We start from the raw sequence: 8,697 nt of genomic DNA, 5'->3' as shown, positions 1-8,697 counted from the left end.
TGGATAACATCATCCCCACCAGAACCGTGAGATGCTTCCCCAATAACAAACCTTAGATCACCAGTGATCTGAAGGACCTGCTTAACAAGAAAAAAAGAGCCTTCAGAGAGGGAGACAGGGAATTATTGAGGAGTATACAGAAGCAACTTAAAGTCAAGATAAGAGACAGCAAGGAGGTGTACAAGAAGAAGCTGGAGAGCAGCTCCAGCAAAACAATATCAGAGATGTGTGGACAGGGATGAAGAAGATCGCAGGCTTCAAGCAGAAGGATGATCAGACCGATGGAGGTCTGGACAGAGCCAATGAACTGAACACATTCTTCAATAGGTTCAATTCAGAAACAAGCTCAGCATCCTCCTCTCCTGCTCACAGCCAGTCAGACATCCCACCCTCCTTTGACCCACAGGACCCACAGCTGTCCAGTAACACCTCACATTTTTTATCTTCCACCTCAGCCCTAGACCCTTCTACTTCTACATGTTTGCCTTCAACCATATCAGAAGATGCTGGTGCTTCCTTTGATTCCCCCTTCCACCTGTGTGTCTCAAGAAGTCAGGTGAATATGCAACTGGAGAGACTAAGTCGGAATAAGGCTGCAGGTCCAGATCATGTCAGCCCTAGAGTCCTGAAGGTCTGTGCAGGGCAGCTCTGTGGGATTCTGCAGCACCTCTTCAACCTTAGCCTGGCCCAGAAGAAGTTCCGGTGTTGTGGAAGACCTCCTGTCTTGTTCTGGTACCAAAGAAAAAGAAAACTCACCCATCAGTCCTCAATGACTATAGACCTGTTGCCCTGACATCCCACATCATGAAGGTCCTAGAGAGACTCTTTTTGGCCCACCTGAGTAAGCAAACAGTAAACCATCAGGACCCCTTCAGTTTTCTTATTGCTGTGGAGTTGGAGTTGAAGATGCCATCATACACCTGCTTCAACAAACCCACTGTCATCTGGACAAAGCCAGTAGCACTGTGAGGATCATGTTCTTTGATTTCTCCAGAATATTTAATACAATCCAACCTGATTTGCTTTGTCAGAAACTCCAGAAGACTCAGGTGGAGGCCTCAACGATCTCCTGGATTAAAGACTACCTGACAAACAGACCACAGTTTATGAGACTGAAGGGTTGTGAGTCTAACCAGGTAGTCAGCAGCACAGGAGTACCACAGGGGACTTTACTCTCACCATTCCTTTTCACTCTGTACACCTCAGACTTTCAGTACAAGACAGACTCTTGTCATCTGCAGAAATACTCGGATGATTCTGCAGTCGTGGGGTGGATCAGAGATGGACAAGAAGCTGAGTACAGGAAGGTGGTGGACCGCTTTGTGGCATGGTGTGGAAACAATCATCTCATTTTTAACGTGACTAAAACAAAGGAGATGATTGTAGATTTTAAGAGAAACAGGAATAAGTCAAAAACTATTTCTATCATGGGAGAAGAAGTGGAGGTGGTGGAGGAGTATAAATACCTCGGTGTTCATCTGGACAACAGACTAGAGTGGAGATGCAACTGTGAAGACGTCTACAAGAAGGGACAGAGCAGACTGTACTTCTTGAGGAAGCTTAGGTCCTTTGGTGTTTGCAGCAAGATGCTGCATATCTTCTATAAGTCTGTTGTGGAAAGTGTGATCTCTTCTGCCATCATCTGCTGGGGAAGCAGCATCAGAGCCAGGGACTTAAAAAAGCTCAACAAGCTGATAAAAAAGGCTGGTTCTGTTCTGGGGACTCCTCTGGAACCTCTGGAGATCATTGCGGAAAGACGGATTCTTCATAAAATGAAGAACATTATGGAGAACCCTGAGCATCCTCTTCATGAGACTGTCCTACAACAACAGAGTGTCTTCAGTCAGAGGCTTCTTCAGATCTGCTGTAAGACGGAGCGCTACAGGAGATCCTTCCTGCCCACAGTCATCAGCATCTACAACGGCTCTTTGAGGAAACCTTCATAATATGAGCTATAACAACATTTAATTTCCCTTTGGGATTAATAAAGTATTTTTGAATTGAATTGAATTGAATTGAATCATGGGTGAAATAATGTTCCTCTTTAGGGTGGTTGCGTTCAGCTTCAGAGATTGGATAAGGATCTTGGTCATCTCGAGGTGGGAGGAAGCTCAGAGGATAGCTGCTGCTCCTTTTCATAGAACTTTTATTGCTGCAGCATACTTAGACACGTTGGAGAATTACATGCTCCCAACTTTGTGAGATGGGTCAAGGGATGGACCCTTCCTGTTCCATCATGACTGTGTTGGATACAAAGCAACGTAAAGATATGGATGAGTGAGTTTGTAGTGGAAGAACTTAACTGGTCTACACCGACCTCAGCCTGACAAAACACTTTTCCAATGAATTAGAATGGAGACATCTCTTCCAACATCAGTGTCTGACCTCACAAATGTGCTTCTGGAAGCATTATCTTATATACCATACTACACTCTAACATCTTTTGGAAAGTCTTCCTAGAAGAGCTGAAGCTATTTTAGCAACACAGGGTGAACATATATTAAACCCTGAGGATAGGAATGGGATATCGCTGACTTCAAGTGAAACTCAAAAATGTTCAACGTGGTGTTTAATTTTCAAAGCTGCACATGTGACATTGTCAAAAACAGCATAAACACAGTTTATACTCTATGAGTATATAGTCTTATAGTGTGAAAAATGATCATTCTTTTGGGTCTTTTCACAAAATCCACTGAAAACAATAAACTCAGTAAATTCAGAATCAGCTGTGATATTGCTACAGCACAGCATACTAAGGAAAAAGTCCAAATTTCTGTAATTATGGGAAATATTCATGATTAGTAGAACATTACATTCAAGCAGCAGAAGATGTTGTTTGGTGTATAACCAAGACTATCTGTAAGGGGCACTATAAGCTCTTTTGGGCCCTAATCAAGTTATTTCTAGTCAGCGTTGGAACCAAATCTGAACTGGATCCTAAGTAAGTTTCTATATATGCTTGCCAATACATATGATAACACTGTTTTCTCACTGTAGGTACGCTGTGCAGGAATGGTGCTTAAACTGACATAATGACAAGATCATCATTACCTCTATGTAATAATTAAGCAGTGTTGTGTGTAACATGGGACTTGATTTCAATTGTTTTTGGATTGATGAAAATGTTATGTTTTTTTGGTTCAGAAGTCTAACCAGGAAACTTCAGTATGTAATACATTTATTCAAGGAACTATGGCAACATCTCACCATACAGTAAGCAATCATGCCATACAACATCAGTCAGTGTTAAAACAGTTGTGTAATGTAGATCAGTGGGAAGAGTAGCCTTCAGAAACACATTCAGTCCATTTACCTGGTATGCCAAGAACACAGAGAGTAATCAATAACTGCACTGATACTGGCTGCAAGATGAACCACAACATCCAGTTTCACGTCAAGGTATCAGAACCAATCAGCCCCAGTACTTTTATCTCCTCAGCAGCCAAATAGAGAGGTAGGGTATAAGGTGCGAAGACCTAGGCACAATTAGGAGTGAGCAAGTGATCTAACGTCTAAGTTTGTGGATGGTGAGGAGAACCTACACAAGCAGGTGGAAAATCTGCATACTCCACATAGAAAGGCAGGAGCTCTCTTCCTGCTGAAAGGGAGTTGTTCTTCTTCACTGTTGCCACATGCTTGCTCAGGAGGAGGGACGCCTGGAAAGTCAACAACAAGCTGGCCTTCCTTAGACTGATCACTTTATGCTAACTGGAATTCAATGATTAATTTAATCAGACTATATTATACAATACTTTGGACAGAATCTGATTATATGATTTGAGTCTAGAGGAATAATTTAGATGAATTTGAACTCAACCTGAAACAAGCTGGATTCCACAGTTCTAAAGTATTTGTCTCCTTACAAATTTCTTCTGTTTTCGCTTTTTTGTCACAAATAAGCGTTTCAAACTGGATCATCAAACACATTTTAATTTATAAGAGAGAGAACCTGAGCAAATACAAAAGGCAGTATTAATATAATAATTTCATTTATTAAGTGTAAAAATCTAACTCAACCTGGTGCAAGATAAAAAAGTACTCACACCCTAAACCTAATAACTACCGTAGTTGTGATGGCAACAACTGCCACCACAACTAGTGTGAAGCAGCACAAACAGCCTCCAGTGTGGATGAATTGTTTTTAATTCAGCCACACTGAAGGGTTTTCAAGCATGAATGGCCTGTTTAAGGTCATGCCACAGACATTGACTGGGTCATTCCTAAAACATTCACTTTGGTTTTGTTGAACCATTAAAAGGTGAAGTTACTGGTGAGCTTTGGATCATTGTCCTGACACATAACAAAGTGAGCTTGAGCTCAAGGTCACAAAAGACTGATGGCTGGATGTTCTCCTTCATGGTTTTCTGCCAGAGAACAAAATTCATGGCCATACTGCAGACCATCACACTACCACCTCTCTCAGTATTCTGCTCATTATCTGAAATACTGTCTTAGTTTTAATGTAGCACTACACACACTTTACAAAAAGGAGCACTTTTGTCTCTTCAGTCCTCAGAATATTTTTCTTAAATCTTGGGGATTAGTAAGATGTTTTTTGGCAAATGTCAGGGACGCCTTTATGTTCTTTTTGGTCAACAGTGATTTTGGGTTTGAAACTCCCCCATGGAGACCATTGTTGCCTAGACTCTTTTCCTTATTGTTGAATCATGAACTCTGACCTAAACTGAGGCAAGTGCTTTAGATGTTGTTCTGGTTTTACTTTTGTCACCTGCTGGATGCGTCGTTTATGTGCTCTTGGAGTAACTTTGGTTGGTTGGCTGCTACCTGGGAAAGTTTTCCACTTTTTCATGTTTCTAGATAATGTCTCTTTCTGTGGTTCACTGGAGTCCCAAAGCCTACGAAATAGCTTTTTAACCCTTTCCTAACTGATAGATGTCAATGACTTTGTTTCCTATCTGTTCTGGAATTTCTTGTGAAGCAGCAGACCACAGTTAAGCTAAGTGAATGGGATTGTTGTACTATAAGCATAGCTTACTAATGTTGCATACATTTAGGTTTTTATGGATATTGATGCAAATGTGCAACAATCATTATGAAAGTCAAAATTTGACTTAAAGATTGATCATTACCTTTTATTTGCAAATTGTGTTTTTAAAACCAGATATATTTATAACAGCTGTGGTGATAACTAACAGCCTTGGCATGTGGACAGAGGTGGCAAAGGTACTGACATTCATACTCAGGTAAAAGTACGGATATCTGTGTAAAAAAAAAACCTGATAAAAGTACAATTACTAATGGAACTCCTTTACTTAAGTATATGTAAGTACCTGTACTTTTTACTTTTGCTTAATTACAAAAGCAAAAAGTTATAAATAATTTTTACTTTCAATGAGACAAAAACAATTCATTTGATAACTTTAGAAAACACAAAAAGTTCTAGGCACACAAAAGAGGATAGTTTTCCTCATTTGTTCAAACATTTACCTGTAAGTGTTTTTTTAAGATTTGATGAAAAAATTCTTGAACGGCAGAAGCTCGTGGTTTGTAATTTGGCGCAAAACAGAATGCATTCGCCATGAATTATTCCCCAGTTCATTGTCTGCATCCATGTCGCTACAAATATTGTTCTCTGCCGCAAACCGTTCTCCCACTGGATGCCAGCTCTCTGCGCAGTTTTGTGCAGTTTTTACTTCTGTTCTGTTACAACTTTTACGTCTTGTCATTATCGATATGTGTAATCTTAATTAGCCAGTTTTGATAATGTATCGAGTAAAAAGTACAGATATTTGTGTTCAAATGTAGGGAGTGAAAGTAAAAAGATGTTAGAAAAATAAATACTTAACTGAAGTACAGATACCTGAAAAAGCGATTAAACTACAGTAATGAAGTATTTGTACATTGTTACTTCTCACCCTGTACATGGAGTGCCCACTCTAGCCTCTAAGCCACCAGCACTGTAAACTATATTCTAAGTTTGCTGAGTTTGAGCTTGGTTTCTAGTTGGACTGACTGAACCATACTTAGTTTCTGCTGGTTGTTAACAGTTTAATTTTAAACTAAGTTATTTGCTGTTGTGATGTTAAAAGAAAGTAGACGCATTTTCAATTCCAGGGTTTTACATACCAGCAAACAAGAAAAATGATCTACTTTCACCAGATTCTAGAATATTCAAATCAAACCTCATATGTAAAAAAAACACAAAAGAGTCCATGGTTTAAAAACATCAAAGTTAAAAAGGAAAGAGCTGCATGTGTAAAACTGCAGGTACCTTTGCTGTTTCCATTGGAAAAGCAGCCAGGTGTTGCTGAAGAAAAGTACCTGAAAGGATGATCATAAAAAGTTTGACTGGGCCCCTTTTCAGAAAACGGAGAAGACCTACTAAGCTCTGTGCTACTGATGGTTTTCGGTTTCAGAACAGGTGGTGCCCATCAGTTTACTTAACTTTGAGTCAAGTCAACCCTGAGTAAGGCACGTGCACAGGTATATACAGTGGTGTGAAAAAGTGGTTGCCCCCTTCTTGATTTCTTATTTTTTTGCATGTTTGTCACACCTAAGTGTTTCAGATCATTAAACAAATTTAAATATTAGTCAAAGACGACACAACTAAACAAAAAATGCAAATTAAAAAACCTTAATTTAAATTAAGGTTTTATTATTAGACGAGAAAAAAAATCTAACCCTGTATGGCCCAGTGATTGCCCACCCCGGTAAAACGTAACTGTGGTTTATCACACCAAGTTCACTTTTTCTAGCCACACCTTGGGCTTATTACTGCCACATCTGTTCTCAAGCTAGAAATCACTTAAATAGGACCTGCCTGTCAAAGTGAAGTAAACCAAAAGATCCTCAAAAACTGGACATCATGCTGAGATCCAAAGAAATTCAGGAACAAATAAAAAAGAAAGTAATTGAGATCTATCAGTCTGGAAAAGGTTATAAAGTCATTTCTAAAGCTTTGAGCTTCCAGCGAAACACACTGAGAGCCATTATTCACAAATGCTGAAAACATGGAACAGTTATGTAATTGGAAGGTTGTGGGTTCGATTCCAGCTTCCTCCTGCTCTATGTCGATGTGCCCCAGTGCATGGTACTTAACCTCAAGTTGCCTACCGATCTGCGTATCGGTGTATGAATGTGAGTGTGATTGGGTGAATGTGGCTCTAGTGTAAACCGCTTTGAGTGGTCTGTATGACTGGAAAGGCGCTATATAAGTTCAGTCCATTTAACGTTTATGAACCTTCCTAGGAGTGGCTGCAACGACTCATCCAAGAAGTCACAAAAGACACAACAACAACCAAAGAACTGCAGGCCTTACTTGCCTCAGTAAAGGTCAGAGGTCATGTCTCCGCCATAACAACGAGATTGGGCAAAAATGGCCTGCTTGGCTGAGTTCCAAGACAAAAACCACTGCTGAGCAAAAAGGCTCATCTCAATTTTTCCAGAAAACATCTTGATGAGTCCAGGGTGTACCCCGCCTCCCGCCCATAGACTGCTGGAGATAGGCACCAGCTCTCCCGCGACCCACTATGGAATAAGCGGTAGAAAATGACATCTTGATGATCCCTAAAACGTTTGGGGGAAATACTCTGTGACGAGACAAAATTAAACTTTTTGGAAGGTATGTGTTCCATTACATCTGGCATAAAAGTAACTCTGCATTTTATACCAACAGTAAAATACGGTGGTGGTAGTGTGATGGTCTGGGCTGTTTAGCTGCTTCAAGACCTGGAAGACGTGCTGTGATGAATGGAACCATGAATTCTGCTGTCTACCAAAAAACCCTGAAGGAGAATGTCCGGCCATCCGTTCAAGACCTTAGGCAGAAACAAACTTGAATTCGGCAGCAGGACAGTGATCCAAAGCACATCAGCAAGCCCACCTCTGAATGGCTAAAGAAAAACAAAATGAAGACTTTGGAGTGGCCTAGTCAAAGTCCTGACCTGAATCCTATTGAGATGCTGTTGCATGACCTTAAAAAACCCATTCATGCTTATAATGTAGCTGACTTACAACAATTCTGCAATGATGAGTGGGCTTAAATTCCTCCACGGTGCTCCAAGTTATCGCAAACACTCGGTTGCAGTTTGATGCTGCTAAGGGTGGCCCAACCTGTTATTAGGTTTAAGGACAATCACTTTTTCACACAGGGCCACGTAGATTTGGATTTGTTTTCTCCCTTAGTAATAAAAACTTTCATTTAAAAAACTGCATTTTGTGTTTGTGTTGTCTTTGACTAATATTTACATTTGTTTGATGATCTGAAACACTTAAGTGTGACAAACATGCAAAAAGATGAGAAATCAAGAAGGGGGTAAACACTTTTTCACATCACTGTAAGAAGCCTCATCCATGCAAATAACAGGATTCACCATGGCAACAGAAGGAACTAACAAGCCTGGAATTGCATATTTCCCGCCAATGGAATTAGAAATATTAATAACGGCATATGGAGAATGTTACTGGCTATATTCAACACATGCAATTAATGATTTGTAAGAAGTCCAAGGTTGGCTCATGAGTTAATATGAAAAAGTACACATGCAACTGAAATTGAGATATTTTTCTGTCCCTGTGAAACAGCTATACAGGATGTACTTACAGGAAAACATAGAAACATGTGGAATCAGAAAGGAAGACCGAAACATCCAACTGCTGGAGCATCAGTTAAATATACATATACAGTGGCTTGTTACAGTACTTATTCCCCTTGAACTTTTCTACATATTAAAATCA

This window comes from Girardinichthys multiradiatus, chromosome 23 (assembly GCF_021462225.1).
Source record: "Girardinichthys multiradiatus isolate DD_20200921_A chromosome 23, DD_fGirMul_XY1, whole genome shotgun sequence".
Classification (NCBI taxonomy): domain Eukaryota; kingdom Metazoa; phylum Chordata; class Actinopteri; order Cyprinodontiformes; family Goodeidae; genus Girardinichthys; species Girardinichthys multiradiatus.
Note: the sequence above shows the minus strand (reverse complement) of the source record.